The following is a 19,012-nucleotide window of genomic DNA, read 5'->3' on the forward strand; positions in this document are numbered from 1 at the left end:
TCAACTGAAACTCAAGGGATTTTAGAGTTAGGCTCCTTACCTCAACTGATGAATTCAATCTTTCACTAGCTCCTCAACCTCCAAATCTCACCTCTTCCAAGCTCCAAGCCTTAGATTCCTGGTTAGAGTCTCTCAAAATCATGCACCCAAGAGGGAAGTACTGAACCGACCAAGTGATGGGAAGCTAGAAGTTGTTTCCTTTACTTAGTTCCAGCAGATTCTTAAGTCATCTAAATCAAATAATACCCCCTGCCAAATGACCAAGCTGCCCCTTAAGCTTAACCTCTATCCCTAAGCAACCCAAGGACAATTTAGTCATTTACCAAATCATATTAAGTCCTCGAGGCCAAAATAGTAAATTTCCCCAATATTCCCTCCTAAACATCTTATCCTCAGATATATCTCCAAATATTTATTTCCATAACCCGATAACCCCATAAAAATATCTAATACCCAAATTAGCCCTCGACTCGCCTCGAGTCGGATTTTCGACCCTGTTGTGACTTTCTAGCTAACCGCTCCCTAGGACTGTCTCAGATCGTGCAACACAGATATATCACAAGTATATCAAAATTATCACATTCATGCCCTCAACGGGCTAAAATTACAAACATGCCCTATAATAACCAAACGGGTCCACCTGCGTATTTAATTTACCAAAACATGCATCACTAATCACATATTCACACAAATTCACATATTATAACAATAATTCACTTATTGCCCTCCAGACACGCTAATCAAGGCCCTAAGCCTTATTAGCATATTTGGGTCATTACATTATGGGCAGCCTTGGGGTAGATCTCTGCTAAGGTATTTTCTTTTCTCTTGTGATCCAAGTAGAGAGACTATTTGTTGTGTCTTTGACAATTTTGGCCTTGAATCCAAGAAGGGCAGCTCTATCCAACTCTAAGGAAACTGGGGTTGCTTGAGTAACAAAAGAGAGAGAATGAGTAGAGGTGAAGATGAGAGAGATGGATGGATGCATATTTTTCTGGGTAAGGGCGAGGAAGATCGGGAGATGGAAGAGAAGAGAGGGGAGGGGAGAGAGAAAGAGAAAAAGAAAAAGAAAATTAAATAAATATTTTTTTTCATTTTTTATTTTAAAATCTATTTTTAATTATTTAATAAATTCATTAATTCAAAAATATGGGGACATTTTGGTCATATTTGAAAATAGTTTGACTAAAATCGAGCTCAGGGTATTAAATTGATTCGTTTTGCAAAACACAGGGTTCATTAAGTCATTTAACAAAACATAAGAGTCAATCGAGCAATCGGACAAAACACATGGACCAAATTAATATTTTTTATATTTTTTTATTGAAAGATAAATTAAAAATTAAAAAATTAATAATTTGTATTAATGAGTGGCAAAAAAGTGATTAAAAAATGTGATATTTTTTTGTGAGTCAAATTTGACACAACTTTAAGCCTATGTCAAATTTAGTACATATTTTAAACCAATTCAATTTTATAAAGATGAGTTTAAAAATGACTATACACCACTTTTATAGTACACTATTCGAGATACTCCTTGTAATCTTGAGAAACCGTGTGATAATTATGAGACGCAGAAGAAAACATTGAAAGAACTATCCAAATCAGAAAATAAGTATTGAAACTAGCATAAAGCAAAACAAGGGCCCAACGAAAAAAAAGAACATTTTCAATTGACTATCATATAAGGATTTTAATTCTGCACCTTTATTTATGTGCTCTCTAGACAGAGATGATGTATTAGGTAGTTGAATGTGTTTGGTGAAAGTTAGGTGACGCCTTTGTGGATAAGTGTTTCTTGAAAATCTTTTCTTACAATAATAATAATAATAATAAATCTTTTCTTACCACTTTTGACCCAAACTACTTCTCTATTCTCCATATTGCCATTTTCTCCATCCATTCCAACTTTCATTCTGTGTCTAATCATACGTGACATGTGAAAGTTTGTACGCTGGCTTTCTTTTTCTTTTTCTTTTTCAAATATATATAGTATTATGTTTGAAATTTATATTCTTTATAATCTTTGACTAATATATACATGTCATTTAATACTAAATATGGCACTATTTTTTCTAGTAACTATTATAATAATAATACAATAGTAGCAAAAGTGGATCGTACAAAAACTAACTCAAAAATTAAGAATTTAAGAAAATATAATTGACAATAACTTTATCAAAAACTAAATAAAAATACTGAACAAGACAAATGCAAGAAAATGTGATCATTTTTATTTTAAGGGAAATTTGCGACATAAATACCCATTTTGTTCATTTTGTTGCTAATAAGTATCCAATTTTTAAAAATTGTGGCATAAATACCTATTTTGTTCATTTTGTTGTTAATAAGTACCCAATTTTTAAAAATTGTGACATAAATACTCATTTTGTTCATTTTGTTGCTAATAAGTACCCAATTTTTAAAAATTGCTGCATTAATACTCAAAATTCCACTTTTTAGACTCTGTCATTGGTACCCACTTAACAGAGTTACTATTAAGGACACGTGTATTGTCTTGATAATTCTTCCTTTTTTTCACCTAATTAATTAAGAAAATACATAAAACTAATTAAAATAAAAATTAGTACTCTAAAGTCTTACAGACAGATGACATCTGATAATAAGTACTCTAAAGTTTCCTTTTGGACTTTTTATCGGGCTAAAAATAAAGCTAGACACATTATTGATGGTACTTATTGTATTTTCTTAATTAATTAGGTGAAAAAAAAGAAGAATTATCAGGACAGTACACGTGTCCTTAATAGTAACTCTGTTAAGTGGGTACCAACGGCAGAGTCTAAAAAGTGGAATTTTGAGTATTAATGCAGCAATTTTTAAAAATTGGGTACTTATTAGCAACAAAATGAACAAAATGGGTATTTATGCCGCAATTTTTAAAAATTGAGTACTTATTAGCAACAAAATGAACAAAATGGATATTTATGCCACAAATTTCCCTTATTTTAAATGATTCATTATTTACATTCATCCAAATATTAATATAATAGTATTAAGAAAATATACAGAAAAAATTACACATAAATCACTTAATAATTTTTTTGGCTGTAAAAATTAATAAATAATCTAAAATGTTACATTTAAGTCACTAAATAATTTTTTTATGTTGGAAAAGTTCATAAATAATCTAAAATGTCACACTTAAGTTACTGTGTAGATTTTAGTTGCAAAAGTCTCATTTTACATCAATTTTGTCTTAATTTTAATTGATTGATAAAAATTTGAAAATAAATATAATTCTAGCTTTGAAAAATTATTTGAAACATGTTTTAAAAATAAAAAATTATTTAATTTTACTTAAACTAAGTTTAGAAAATTATATAACTTAAACTTAGTTTCATGTTAGAACTTTCAAATTATTTTTATTTTTAAAACAAATTTCAAATAAATTTTAAATGTTAGAAATATATATATTTTAGGTTTTTATTAATTATTTAAAATTGAGATCGTTGTCCGTGTTTTGGTCATCTGACACGTGTCAATTAAAAGTAATTAGCGGCAGGTCATGAAGTCCTCGTGGTGCGAGTTCCTCGATGTAGTCCAGCCCGGCTAAGTCAGGGACATCTCCAAGTGAGGTCATGCCCCGAGGTCTTCTCTCAGGAGATGATGTCTCCCAGTGAGACCACGTTTCGAGCCAGTTTCCGAAGAGTGGATACCCTCAGGTGAGGCCATGCCATGAGGTCTTCTCTCAGGGATAGGAGGTCTCCAGGTGAGGTCACGCCCCGAAGGGCCTTTCTCACTTGGCCATTCTCTAAGTCCAGGACTCCAGTCCTCGGGCCCGGGATTGATGTCAGATGTCAATCACTACAGGTGTGGGCCTCGAGAGGATCATCTGACAACTTTTGGTGATCATCGATTAGTGGTATCGAGTTCGTACACTCGACAATCGACATTTTCCACAACGCTGCCTGAAAGTCACAGATATGTTCCCCATAAAGTTGGTGTGTGACTTTCTGCAACGGGCCTTGTAGAATTCGCATGGGTCATAGTCTTTATTTTAACACAGCCCTTAATGACCACAGTCTTTATAAATAGGGTTGGGGTATGTCCTTGTAGGGGTTGGGTATTTTAGAGCAAGAAACTCTGTACTCAGTGCAATATATATGTTGCCTGAGAATCACCATTGAAGTTTGCTACTACAGGCTTCAAGCTCACTAAATAATAGAGACTCATGAACTATGGCTCTTTTATAGCCTAAACCAAGTAAAACCGTGTGTTCTTTCCTTGTTTTTTCTGTAATCTCTCAGATTAAGTTGACAACGAAAAATACAGTCAACAGAGACAAATTTGTTATAAAATATAGCTTTTGCAACCAAAAAACTACTTAATGACTTAAGTGCAACATTTCAGACTACAATACTGACTTTTTTGCCAAAAAGACTACTTAGTGACTAAAGTGCAATATTTCAGACTACTTAGTGACTTAAGTGCAATCTTTTGGAGTACTTACTAAATTTTGCCACAAAAATCTACTTAATAACTTAAGTGCAACATTTTAAACTACTTACTGATTTTTGCCACAAATTTCCCATAATACTATTATCAAATGTTTGACAAACTACAACCCTATATAACAATAAGTACTCTTTGGGGTCGATTATATTCTTAGACTATGTACGCCATGGCCCAAGGCCTCAAATTTTAGGAGATCTCCAAGTAGTTTTGAAGGTTTTGTTATTTTTAAAATATTGTGTCTTAGACATCATGCTAAAGTATACAAATCAAATTGAAAAACATACTTAATAAATTAGTGTAAATGTATCTAAAATAAACTGAACAAACACCAAAATCAACAGATAAAACATATCAAATAATATAAAAAAATGTATATACCCAAAATATATCAAATCATAAACTACAAGTATACCAAAAGTATACCAAATATATATATACCTAAATAAACCTAAATTAAAATATAAAAAATAACGAAAATCAACTCAAAATATATGAAATATAAATTAGCCCAATATATACTCAAAGTATATAAAAAATATACCTACACAAACTAAATTAAATTTAATATAAACAAAAGAAAAAATCAACCAAACTTTTTTACCTTGAATTTAAAGGCACATATATATAAATGAATATATTTAATTATTTATGACATAATTATAGATAATGTGCCCACAATTATAATAAAATAAATAATTAAAAAATAAAATATAATGTCATCTATCTCACTTCCTTTACAATTAAAACAAAATATTCTTTTACCCCTAGAACTATGACACTTGTAGACTTTTGCCTTCTGAATTTTTTTTACTTAATAATAATACCTCCCGAACTATAGCATTTTTAAAATTTTGCACTTTCTGTAATGCCCTAATTAGCCAGGACCGTCACACTGTGTACTTTAAATAGTGCCTAACTCGCTAAACAAGTCATTAGGCCATAAACGTGCATCTAAGTGTTATTAATGGGCTAGGTTAAAATTTTGGTAAAAAAGAATGGATATATTTTATTTAAAACGTTTAACTGTTCATGGGATCCCATAAAACTATTTTGCAAAGTTGTTTACAATCCAAAATGGTCATTACAGTTCACAAGTTACAATACGCCGACCTAAACGGCAAAATAGGGTTAAACCCTAGTTCCTTTGAGAAACACCTTGGCCGTGGTGGTAAAGCGGCCGCATATGTACACGTCGCCACCTAAGCTCTCCACTCAAGGCTAAGTAAGTTTTTCTTTCCCTTTACCTGCACCACATAGCACCCATGAGCTAAGGCTCGGCAAGAAAACTTATTACTGCATGTATACAAGTATTAATAAATGATCATGAAATCATTCTGGGGCTCGCAACCCTAATCAGATGATGACTGTTAAGTCATTATGGGGTCATGCGCCCTCGATTAATGACTATTAAATCATTCTGGGGTCCTGCGCCCTAGATAGATGACTAATAAGACATCCTGTGGTTCTGCGTCCTAAGCCATATTACCGTCAAGTGACATGAGCCTTTTTCCCTGACTCTGAGTAACTAGCCATAGATTAGCCAAACGCTTTAGTTTTCTTCTACCAATAGGTTGGATGCGCATATAATGCTCTTGTTGATTAGATCTAATCATATCAACCAGCATTCAATGCACTATTACCACTCTTGACTCATAAGTCAATTCCATACGACCAGCGCCCAGTACTATTGTCGATCCTGACTCATAAGTCAGAGCTTCACGACCAGCACTTAACATCATTGTCGTTTCTGACTAATAAGTCAGTGCGTTGCTTAGATAAACAATGCATTCAAGCATTCATAATGCAACAAATATCCAAATATAGAGCAATCAACATGCTACAAAAATAATCATGTATGTCACATAATGGGTGCAGGCTCGAGCGAAAAATAAGTTAAGAACAATCCTAACCTTAGGCCCTTAGCAGTAACCTAATCATAACCAAATATGAAATCTCATCAATAAAATGAGTAATAAAAGATTCCCGGACCAAGTCCTAGCCCCTGGGACCTCAAATCCTACTAAAATGATTCGTAGATTCAATACCGAGCCTTAAGGTTTGAAAACCCACGCTTAAAAATAAGTAAAACAACGCATGGCTAAAAAAGAACAGGTGGACCGCGACCTGCCCCCAAGGGTCGCGGCACGCCTCCTAGAAAAACAGGCTCCATGTCTAGGTGCCAGGGCGGGCTGTGACTTGCCCTTAAGGGTCGCGGCGTGCCTGCCAGACAGATCCCAGTGAAGGCTCTGTGGTTCACTCAAGTCGTGACACCCATGAACTCGGTCGCGACTTGATCCTGCAAACCCAGCTGTAATGCCCCAAATTTCCTAATAAGGTTTAGGACCTTGATTAGGAGGCCGGGAGGGCCATAATTGATTTATTATAGTATTTAATGATTATATGCATGTTTACGTGAATTATATTATTATATGATGGTGAATGCATGCATATGGGCTCCTATGTTAATTATGAGGGTAACTTGGTAATTTGGCCACTGTGGGCGTAATTGTATATTTTGGGTGCGTGATTGTGATTAATTAATATAGCCACATTATAAGGTGGATTAGTTCGAGCTAATCGACATGAGACGGTCATGAGATGTAAGTGTTCGGTCTAGTCATAACGGGTTTAAGTTCGGGGCTCGGGGTGAGTCTCGGGGTAAGTTTAATGATTAGAGCATTACCGGGAATTAAAGGGTGATGGGATGTGATTTATTGGTATTTGGGAATATTGAGAATAGCGAGAATTGGAGAGTGTTAATTATAATTAACGAGATAGGCGGGAAAGGACGGCTTTACCCTCGGAAGCTTTTAGAGGGGTTTATTTGGCTAAAGGGCATTATGGTCTTTTGACCTTAAGGATTTATATCAGCCTAAGGGAGTTTTAGAAGGCTGTGGAAACAGAATAAAACAGAGTCTATCTTCATCCTTCTCCCTTTCTTCCCGTACAAACTCTCCTTCATTTTTCTTTCCAAGTTTTGAGAGCCTGTCTTGAGGAATCAAGCTTGGGGAGGTTTAGCTTGAGTTCAGCCATTGGGAAGGATTCAAATCGTGTTTGAGGTAAGTTTCAACCATTAATTTCTGGTTCATACTCTGTTTCGAGTTTTAGCTTTTAACTTGTGAATCTCTTGTAGAAAGTTTGAATTAATGGAAGTTTGGGTGATGTTTACTTTGGGTTTTGATGAGGGTGAGTTGTAGAGGATGTTTGGTGGTTGAATTGGGTGTTAAGTTATGGTTTGAGACAGGTTTGAGGGGCTGGTTCTAAGGGAAAACGCAGGGGAGAAATCTGGTGTGCGAGTTGTCATTTTGGCTGAACTGGAGGTTGCGCCGCGGCATGGCCAGGGAGAGCTGCGGCCCTTGGAGGTAGCTGGGTTTGGGCACCTCTGTTTGAGGGGCGGGCCGCGGCATGGCCAAGGAGGGCCGCAGCCCTTAAGGTCATATTTGCCATAATGGGGTTTTTAGCTTGGGGATTCAAGCCATAGGCCTCGGGGTTGAACCTAGTACCCAGTTAAGTGGGGATTGATGTTCCGGAGGCTAGATATTGACTTGGGAACTTATGTTGATCATTTTTATTGATGATACCTTATATCTGGTTATGACTATGTGACCGCTAAAGGACTAAAAGTTGATCGTTCTCAAGGGTCGTTCTTTAAATCGTTCTAGCTCGACATTGAGGTAAGAAAACTGCACCCTGTGTATATGTGACATGCATGACTATTATGATGCATGTTGGTTGATTATTGAGTATGACATGCGTGGTTATTATTGATGCATGTCGGTTGATTATTATGTATGACATGCATGGCTATTCTTGATGCATGTTGGTTGACCATTAAACGTGACATGCATGGCTGTTATTGGTGCATGTTGGATTGCTGGATATATTGCATATGATGCATGAGAAACATGTGATTGGGACATGCTTTGTATACTGGGCATGATATTGTTCAGAGCTTGAGCCTCTGTGGCTGCACATGGTCCTAATTGTACTGGTATCTGTTTAGTAAGCATGCTAAATTCCTTGTTTATGGATATTGAACATGTGGTATATGATTGGTGGCATGACTTACTTGTGTATGGCACTGACTAGTCAGGGACCGACTCTAAAGTCAAGAATCACGCATTGAATGGCTCTATGGCATTAATGCTAGACCAACCCTAAGGTCGATGAATCATGCATTGAATGGCTCTATGGCATTAATGCTAGACCGACCCTAAGGTCAATGAATCATGCATTGAATGGCCCCATGGCATTAATGCTGGACCGACTCTAAAGTCGAGAATCATGCATTGAGTGGCTCTATGGCACTAATGCTAGACCGACCCTAAGGTCGATGATCACGCATTGAATAGCTCCATGGCATTAATGCGGGACCGACCCTAAGGTCGAAGAACTTATAAGCTCTTGCCTGGTCTATGGCTAGATGTTTATAGCCAAGGTATATGACCCCGGTGACTGTTTGTCACATGGCTAGGGGACGTTGTCCATAGCACGACTCTAGAGTCGGGAGGAAGGTTGTGTTGGTGACCACTCACCATGCACCTGTCCTAATCAAACTTATGAAAGAATCACTTATCAGTTAAGCCCTGGTGACCCTATCGTCACATGGCTAGAGGGGAGCTATGCTCATTATTGTGACTTTTGGCTATTGTCACCTATTTGCTTGGACTGATAGTCCTGAACGGTTATTATGATCGTTGTTGATATTATATCATGCCTTATTGTGTTTTCTTGCTGGGCTTTAGCTCACGGGTGCTACGTGGTGCAGGTAAAGGCAAGAGGAAGCTGGACCATCCTTGAGTTGGAGAGCTTAGGTGATGACGTGTACATATGTAGCTGCTCGTCCGCCACGACCGAGGTTTAAAGTGGAACTAGGGTTGAACCCTGTTTTGTTGCTTAGAACGGCCTGTTGTAAATATTTTCTGTAATAAACTCTGAAATTATATTTTCGGGATCCCAATGTATATGTTAAACGTTCTAGTGAAATGTTACATCCTAACCAAAGTTTTTTAATCCCTAAACCGCTAATCATACTTAGTTCACGATTTTGGCCAAATGACTCGATTAGCGAGTTTAGCACTGTTTACAAAGCACACCGTAACGGTCCTAGGAGTTGGGGTGTTACACCAGCTCCCCTGGATTTTCTTCAATCCAAAATTAGCCAAAAACACAACCCAACAATCCCAATATCAAAACCAAACCTCAAAACCACATAACCACCAATCTAGCAATAAAACCCAAGCTTCATAACACCTAAAACACCATCAAATATTCAACTCCATTGTAACGACCCAAAATTGTTAATAAGGTTTAGTGCCTTGATTAGCGTGTCAGGCGGGCATAATTGGATATATATATATGTGTGTGTGTGTGTGTGTGTGTGTGTGTGTGTGTGTGTGTGTTTAATTGATTAAATGCATGACTATGTGGCATGCATTATTAATATGATTATGTGAATATATTATATGCATGTTTATGAGTATTAGATATGCATGTGGGCCATTTATTGTTCATAAGGGCATATTTGTAATTTTGGCCCATTGAGGGCATAAATGTGATTTTATGTGATAAATGGTTGAGACCACATTATTATGTGGATATATTTGCAGTATTTGGCTCAAGACAGTCCTAGGGAGCGGATTAGCGAAATATTCACAACAAGGTTTAATACCCGGCTCGGGGGAGCCTAAGGGTATTTTGGGAATTTAGAGAATGTTTTAGGATTTATTGGGTAATGAATAAATATTTGGTAATTAATTGGACATGACAGGATTAATTGGTAAATATTAGGAACACCTGAGGAATTAGTGGGGAATTGGGATAAATGACCATTATGCCCTTAGAAGCAATTGGAAGGGTTGTGATAACTAAGGATATTTTAGTCTTTGTTAGATAAAGGTTGGGAGGCTCTAGGATTGATTAGAACTCACTAGAATCATCAAAATGTCCTCAACTCTCTCTCTCTCTCTCTCTCTCTCTCTTTCCTCTTATACAGATTCTCTCTCTCTCTCCTATATTTGGAAGCTGGAGGGAAAAATAAGGAGAAAGGCTTGGGTTAAGCTGGGGAAAGTCTGGAATTGAAGCTGGTAGAGGGCAGAAAGTTTTTGAGGACTCAAGCAACAATTAAGGTAAAGGTCTTGTCTCTGTTTTGCTAGAAATTTAGATTATTAGGTTGGAATTGGATTGAATTTTGGGCTATGAATTATTGTTGAATTGAGATGGTAGCCTCAATAAGATTCTTGATGTTTTATGTTTAAGATATGTGATTAAGAGTCCTAGACTCGTAGATGAGCTTGGTTTTTGTAGTGCACCAAAATTTTTTTTAGTTATTAAATTTTGTTCTTTATTTTATTTAATTGTTAAGTGTTGTGAATTATTTATTTGTTTGTTTAAATTAATTGTTAGAATTGTTTGGTAGAATTTTGCAAATTTAATTATTAATTGTTATTTATTTATTTTTAAAATTTGAATACTTGAGTTTTTGTTGAATGCACTAAGGTGCATAGTAGGTAGTGATGCACCCTAATTATTGAGTGTGTGCATGGTTGCATGGTGCACATGTATAGAATTTTCTACACACTTGTTGTTTTCTTTTTATTAGATTTAATTATTTATAAAAAATGAAAATGAAAATAAGAGGAGTGGACGTGTGAGCATAGTAGGAAAGAGAAAATTATTTTCCTATTTTATTTGGGTGAATTTTGATTAAAAATTGAAGAGATGTTGTCATCTCTATTCCATTCCAATTAAATAAGAATTAAGAGAAAATAATTAGGAATAAGAAACTTACCCTTTTATTTTTTTTAGGCTATTATGAGTAGATTAGAATAAAGAGGGAATGAAAGAAGTGAATAACATTTTGCTCATTTGGGTTGCCAAAACTAGGGGTGAACATTTGACCCGAAAAACCCGCAAACCCGCCCAACCCGCAGCTCGAAAACCCGTTTTTTGGGAAAACCCTTCGAAATCGGGTGAAATCCAACCCGAATTGTCGGGTTCGGGTTTGAAAATTTGTTAGCCTCGGGTTCGGGCTCAAACCCGAAATCCGAAAAAAATGGTATTTTCGAAAAAATGGTATTTTTGAAAAAAAGTGTAAAAAATGATATTTTTGCAAAATTTAGCTTTTCGGCCCAAAATCCAATAGGCTCAGCCCAACCCAAAATCAAACCTGAAATCTGAAAAAAAAAATGGTATATTTGAAAAAAAATGGTATTTTTGAAAAAAAAAAGTGAAAAAATGGCATTTTTGCAAATCTGGGATTTTTGGCCCAAAATCACAAATGGCCCAGCAAACGCGAAATTACACCCAAACCCAAACCCGAGTGAACCCGAACCCGAAAAAACCCAAAAATTTTGGATCGGTTTCGGTACCATTTTTCTTAACCCGAAACCCGTAAAACCCGAACCTGATGAGCCCGAAACCCGAAAATCCGACCCGTGTGCACCCCTAGCAAAAACTAGGGAGAAGAGGAGAGAGAGAGAGTGGTGAGCTAGAGAGAAAAAGGGAGAGAGGGGCTGCCATTTTCTAGAGAGAAGGAGAAGAAGAAGAAGGAGAAGGGATCAATTCTAGGGTATGCTTCTTGATGTTTATGTTTGTAATTTCTCTCCTTTGATTCTTGTATTCTTGACTAGAGTTTTATTTGTGTTGTTGTTTATTTTTCTCCTTCTCCTCATGTGGGTTTTCGAAAACCTAGGCTTGAAACAAGGGAGTGTTATAGTTTGAGTTTTAATCACTTTGGGTGTTCTTGATTTTACAATCAAGAAAGGTAATGGATCATTAACCCTAATGTTTTTATGTTTTCTTGGGTTCATGGATTGATGGTTATTTTTTTTATGTTGATGCACGAGGGAATTGACCTAGGCGTGGGCATGGGTATTCATGTTGTTTTGGTTTGGTTCTTATGGTTGTAATTCTTATATGTATATTCATAGTATGTGCATGGAGTTGATTATTGATATGTGGTGTTGATGATATGTTGTGTTAAGATTTTCTATGATTTGATGATGGGTATGTTTTGGCTTAAAGACTCTATGTGAAAGTATGCAAAGGTTTTAAATTGTGATCTATATAAAAAAAAAGATGATGAATATTTTTTTTTTGTAAATAACATGAAATGATTTGATTATTTTGGGCTATGGGGATTTCGGCCTAAGGTTGATATTCAAAGCATGATGGTTATTTTTTTATGTTTTATGTCAATTAAAAATCTTAGAAACATGATAGGTTGTTGTAAGATTTAAAATAGATATATGTTAGTTTTGTTTCTCTTGGAGTACTTGCATGAGGGTAATATGTCAAGAGTATATTCAAGCCAAGGTTAAAGATGATTATTTGTTTATGGTTTGTGACTATGTTTTAAGGTGGTTTGATAAATTATTGTATGCTAATGGTAACATTAAAATCATTAAAAAGGGTGTAGAATCATGCTAGGGTTTGTGTTGGAACATTGTTAATTAAATATGTATGAATTTTGTGTAGTATGATGAAAAGAATGAATTTCATGACTTATTGTGTGACAGTCATAATCCCGTGATCCGTAAGGGGAAAGACCGGGTAAGTTGTGCAATCCCACACCGCCTGGGGAAGGTCAAGTGTAATGATTCTAAGACTGTGTAGGTATGGGACTACACAGTTGAAGAGGGCTTAAATGGATTGATGGGTACTACCTATATCAGGAAGGTGCATCTTCTTTTCGGTAGCCCATCACTTGAGAACTCCATGGTTAAGCGTGCTTGGCCTGGAGTAATCTAGGGATGGGTGACCTCCTGGGAAGTTTTCTCAGGAAGTGTGCGAGTGAGGACAAAACACGCTGAAAAGACTTGTCTTGGTTTGTAGGGCCAGTCGTCATTCCAGAAAGCAGCCATAGTGATGTGGGGCGTCACATATTGTACTTGCTGATTTTGTGTAAAAGTGATGTTGTATATGATGAGAATAATGTTTTGAGTACTTAATAAATTTTGCAAGTGCTATGATGTTTTAAGAAATTAAATGGAAAATCTTAAGATGCCTTGAAATGATATTTTGCTCAAATAATTACCTACATATTTTTTTTTTATATTTTTGAGAAAAATATGAGTTTTTAAAAATAAAAATGGTGATTTTAAAGATATATTTGGTTGCTAGAATTTTAGTAAAAATGTGAAGTTGTATTTTTAAATAAAAGGAATTTGATGTGTATGTTGAAATAAATTAATACCCTAAACTATGAAAATATTAAAAGTGGTATTTTTAACATAACTATTAGTTATGATTTTTTTTCTTTATTTAATTAATAAAAATGTTGAATTTAATTTACTTGTGAGTTTTAAAGTAAATCAAATAGTGGTTGAATGTTTATTAAAATATTTTAAAATAATTATTGGATCATCACTTATGAATTTATTCTACTTAAAATTAAGTCTTAAAAAATAATACAAGTAAAGATGTATTTTTCCCACACCTAAAAAAATTGTAATTTTTCTCACATTAAGTTTGAAAATTTGTTAATTGGATTATAATGTTATTTTCTAATGAAATATGTTAAATTATAAGTATTTTTACATAATTTATAGCCCTTATTATTTTATGGAATTTAAAAGTAAATATTGGAATTATTATATTTTTAAATTAGTTAAATAAATTATTTTATGAAATAGAAATAATGCTTTGGAGGTTTAATCAAATTAAATATTTTTAAAGAGATAAATAATAGTGATCAAAGCATGTTACTAATTCATTATTTTCAAAACGATAGAAATAAGCACATAGGAATTATCGTATTTAACGCCGCTTTTTAATGACATTCTCACGTATGCATGTCACATGCAAATGCACTTTTACGTTAAAAAACATGTCTAATATTTAACCATGTAATTTTTATTTAAAAACCATGCATGTGACATAATTATAAGTTGCATTATTCTTTTGGTGATTTTATGTGTAATCGTCTATTTTGATAATGATGAATAGTTTTTACCATGTGTGCATGGCCAATGCACACATGGGATAGATGAGTGGGCACAATAAAGTCTTATGTGATGCTAAATGATGTTGTTTGGTTATGGTATAGGCTCGTTGTGAAGTTTGTCAGTTGTGCTTTGCTTGGACCTAAGGTAAGGAAGTTAGATAGAATTTTGTTTATTTATGTTGTGAATGGTAAGGTTGGCTTGTATGAATAAGAGTGTTATGAATGATGATACTTTTGCGATATGAATTATGAAATGCTATATTGTGTTGATATGACTAGATTGTATGTCATTTGAATGTTGTATGTTATGAAATGGTTGTTAGCGTGATTAACGCGACTCAACAAAAAGGGGTTACTAAGGATGTGAAGACGTAACTCGAGTTGCTAAGGATAAGAAGACGTAACTCATAGGGCGGACGCGCCGAGGTTATTCAAGGACCAGAGATCCTGTTTACCGCCATGTTCACAGAGATATGATGTTATGATGATGATGACCTTGTATATGATGCCAATGTTGTGATGATTATGTTTATGTTTATGATAATGATGCTATTACGATAATGATGCTATGATGTATGACGATGTATGAATGTGAATATGTTTTGTTGTGATTTACTTGTGTGTTATTTGTACTTCCTTACTTGACTTTTAGCTCAACCCCCTTACTTTCCCTTCCAGGTAGCAAATAGGTTTTCTCTTTGGCACACGTGGTAATATGGGAAGTTCTATCGTCAGGGTGTGTATGACGTGGGGGCATCCTATGGACGAGAAACAATCAGTTTAAACGCTATTTTTCTAAAAATAATGTTATGTTTTACTTGACATTCAGAACTTATCAGTGGGACTTGAACTTTGGTTATTTTTAAGAGCGTTGCATGAAAACTATTATTTTTTCTTTTTAAACTATTGGACCCAACTTGCATGTTTTAGCAAAGCCTTATTGGGATTTTATAATAAGTAGCTTTTCTCCTATAAATTCATGAGTATGCGAATGTTTTACAAAGTATTATATTATGGTGTTTTACAAATGGTATCATAGCCAAGTCGTCCATGTTTCCGAGGACCCTCCCCATACATGCTAAAGATGGGAAAATCTCACCTCACCGCATCGTAAGTATTTGTTTATGTGCTATTATTTGCTTCTGTTTTATTTAATTTTATAGTTTCGTAACTACAGTATAGTAAGATGCCTCCCATTTTGAAAATACTAAGAAACAACTACTCAAGGAGATCCGCGCCATACCCAAGGTCCAGCTTGAGAAGGATCCCTATGATTGGCAGATAGCAATTTTGAAAACAACAAAGGTGGTTGGTGATCGCATTCAAGGGATCATGAACAAAAGAGGAGCCTTGCTATGGCCCATAGAACAATATTGGGTGTTGAGGGAAGCACTGTCGATATACTCGGAGGCCCTTCTCCAATTGGATCGAGCATGGCATGACATCATTCAAGATGACCTGGAGTTTAGTACCATGAAATACGTAATTCGCGATCTTATGGAAAACTACAATTTTAGTCGTCTGGAGCTGGTATTTGTGAAGATGGATGACGAAGAGAAAGAGGATCGTTTGGAGACGGTACACGATGTGGAAGGAGCATTGGCAATTGAGGAAGTAAGTTGAGCTATACCACATTTAACCGCTAGGATGGAGATAATGGCAAGCGCTCCTGGCTACTTTCACATCCCAGAAGACGTCTTTGATTACAGCTCAAGGGACGAGTCCACCGTTGAGGACTAGAGTCCATTGCGTAATTGTTACATGAGGCGCTAATAAATAAAATGGGATATTTTTTTAAGACCTTAAAGGATTTATGTTTTTGGTCATTAAACACTTTTTGGGATTGTTTAAATTTTTGGTATAATTTGAACATTTTGAATGCTATGGTTTAATATGTTTCCTCTTGCAAACTCTAAATGATGTGGTTTGAATGTATGATCTTGCAAATATCTATCAAACCATTATGCGATGTTCCTTCCTTATGATTTTCCTTTGAATTCCCTTAGAATCTCATAATGTTGACTAGAGGAAGAGGAGGCAAGGGAAGAGGAGGAGGTCGAGGAAAGGGTGTCTCCACAAGGTCTGAAACCACAACAACCCTTGATATAGAAATGCCATCAGTTCAACCTGCAGCTCCAGTAGCACCATCTGTGGACCTGGCCGCAGAGGTAGCAAGGTTGAGAGAACAATTGAAGCTAAGAGATGAGGAATTGGCACATGCTATACAAGCACCGCAAACGCCCCAAATGCCCTAAATGCCCCAAGTGCCTCAAGTGCCAGTGGCGCAGCCTCAGCCGCCAACCCCACCCCCATGCACCATTGCCTGTAACTTATGGGTTCGAGGCAGTATATGAACATTTCAATAAACAAGCCCCACCAACCTTTGAATGGAAAGGTGATCCAATAGTGGCAACGGATTGGTTAAGATCGGTCGAGGCCATTTTTGATCATATGGAGTTGAATGATCACCAAAGGGTCTCCTGTGCAATTTATTTAGTTAAGATGGATGCACGGATTTGGTGGGATGTAATTAAACAGACCCGTGGCCTGAATACCATGACTTGGGCAGAATTCGTCCAGGCTTTTAGCAAGAAGTATTACAGTGCGGCCGTGCTAACAACCAAGGTTGATGAGTTTGTAACTCTGGTACAAGGAAACCTATTTGTCACTGATTATGCATAGAAGTTCGATAGATTGGAAAAAATTTCTCCTGAAGTTGTGCCAACTGAAACTTTGAGAGTCCAAAGGTTTGTAAGGGGACTCAAGCTGATGATCACTAGGGATGTTATGATGACCAATGCTGAAGTGGTCAGTTATGAAGAAGTACTTGATAGAGCACTTGAAGTCGAATATTTGGAAGATCGGATATGGAAGGAGAATGTTGCCAGAAGGGAGAACTACTGAGATAAAGGCTTCAATGAGGGTAACAAAAGGAAAGCTAATGAAAGGCGGAACAGTGGCACTGATAAGAGACCCAGACCTTCTGCCACGAATAACAACAACCACAACACTCAGAACCACAGCAACTGCAACAATCGCTTCAATGGCCGGAATCGTGGGAATCATCAAGGCAACCGAGTAGAGCACCCCATCTGTCCTAAATTCTCGAAAAGACACTCGGGAAAATGTCAGGCCGACACCAATAAATGTTTTAAGTGCGGTCATGCAGGACATATGAGGAAGAATTGCCCACAATGGAAGGCGGGACAGAATAATAACAACAATCTGGTGCCAACAAGGGTTTTTGCCTTAACTCAGAATGAAGCAGCCAACGGCAACACCGTAGTCACAGGTTAGCTCCCTATACCTGGTACGATGTGTAGAGTCCTTATTGATTCTGGAGCAACTCATCCTTATGTTTCCATGATAAACTGAGAATGCCTTATAAACTATTTGAGCATAATTTTAGTACAATGTTGCCATCGGGAGACATGATGTTGTCAAATAAGTGGTTACCATCAATGCCTGTAATGGTAGAGGGCAGGGAGTGCCCAGCAGACCTGGGAGTTAGAGACAGCGATGCGAGATCAGTATCCCGAGCTATTCAGGTAAATTTCGAGGACGAAATTCTCATTAGGAGGGGATAGTTGTAACGACCCAAATTCGCTAATGAGGCTTAAGGGTCTTGATTAGTGTGCTGGGAGGGCATTATTAGATTAAATGTGATTTAAATGTGTAGTTATATGATTAATAATGTTTGTATGATAATTGATGATAATATGATATACGTATGTGATAAATGTGAGAACCACATTCTTATGTGGGTAGGTTTGCAGAGCACAACTCAAGGCGATCCTAGGGCTAGTTAGCGGGAAAAGTCACAACAGGGCTTAACAGTTGACTTTGGATAAGTCAGGGGTGTTTCAGATATTGGGTAGCTATTTAGACTATCGGGTTATGAAAATAAATATATGGAGATATATTTGAGGTTAGGAAGTCTAGGCGGGAATATTGGGGAATTTTACCATCTTGCCCTCGGGGACGGTACCGGCACCCCGAGCCTTGGGAATTAACTTAGCGGATAAGACAAATTTAAGGAAACCCTTAGAGGAAAATAAACCGACTCTTTCTCAGCTCTATACTCTACTCTCTCTCTCAAGGAAACACAAGGCAAAAGGAACACTGAAATCTAAAGGGAAACAAGCTGGGAATTTCTGGAAATTGAGGCTGGATTTTTGGGGCTTAGTTGAAGACTCATCCAAGGAATAGAATCAACACTAAGTTAAGCATTGAATCCTCTTTTCTGTGATTAGAAATTCTTGGTTTTGGTTGGGTTTTGAGGTAAACATGGTTTTGATGTTTAAAGACATAATTAAGGAGGAAAGCTTGGGAATTAGCTTGGTTTTGGCTTGGAGAAGTGGTTCAGCAGAAGAGGTAAGTTTCAATTCATGGTTTAGAGGTTTTAATCTGAGTTTGAATGGTTGGTTTGAGTGTTTGAGGTTCTTGAGTTTCAGAAGTTGGAGATGGGGTTCTAGTAGGTTGTTGGGCTGTATTTCTGTTGAATTATGTTGTTTAAGTTATGCTAAAAGTGTTGGGATTTTTTGGCGTTGAAGTAGGGAGCTTAAGGATGGTTCTGGCTAAGGTTTCAAG

The sequence above is a fragment of the Humulus lupulus genome, chromosome 2 (genome assembly GCF_963169125.1).
Source record: "Humulus lupulus chromosome 2, drHumLupu1.1, whole genome shotgun sequence".
Classification (NCBI taxonomy): domain Eukaryota; kingdom Viridiplantae; phylum Streptophyta; class Magnoliopsida; order Rosales; family Cannabaceae; genus Humulus; species Humulus lupulus.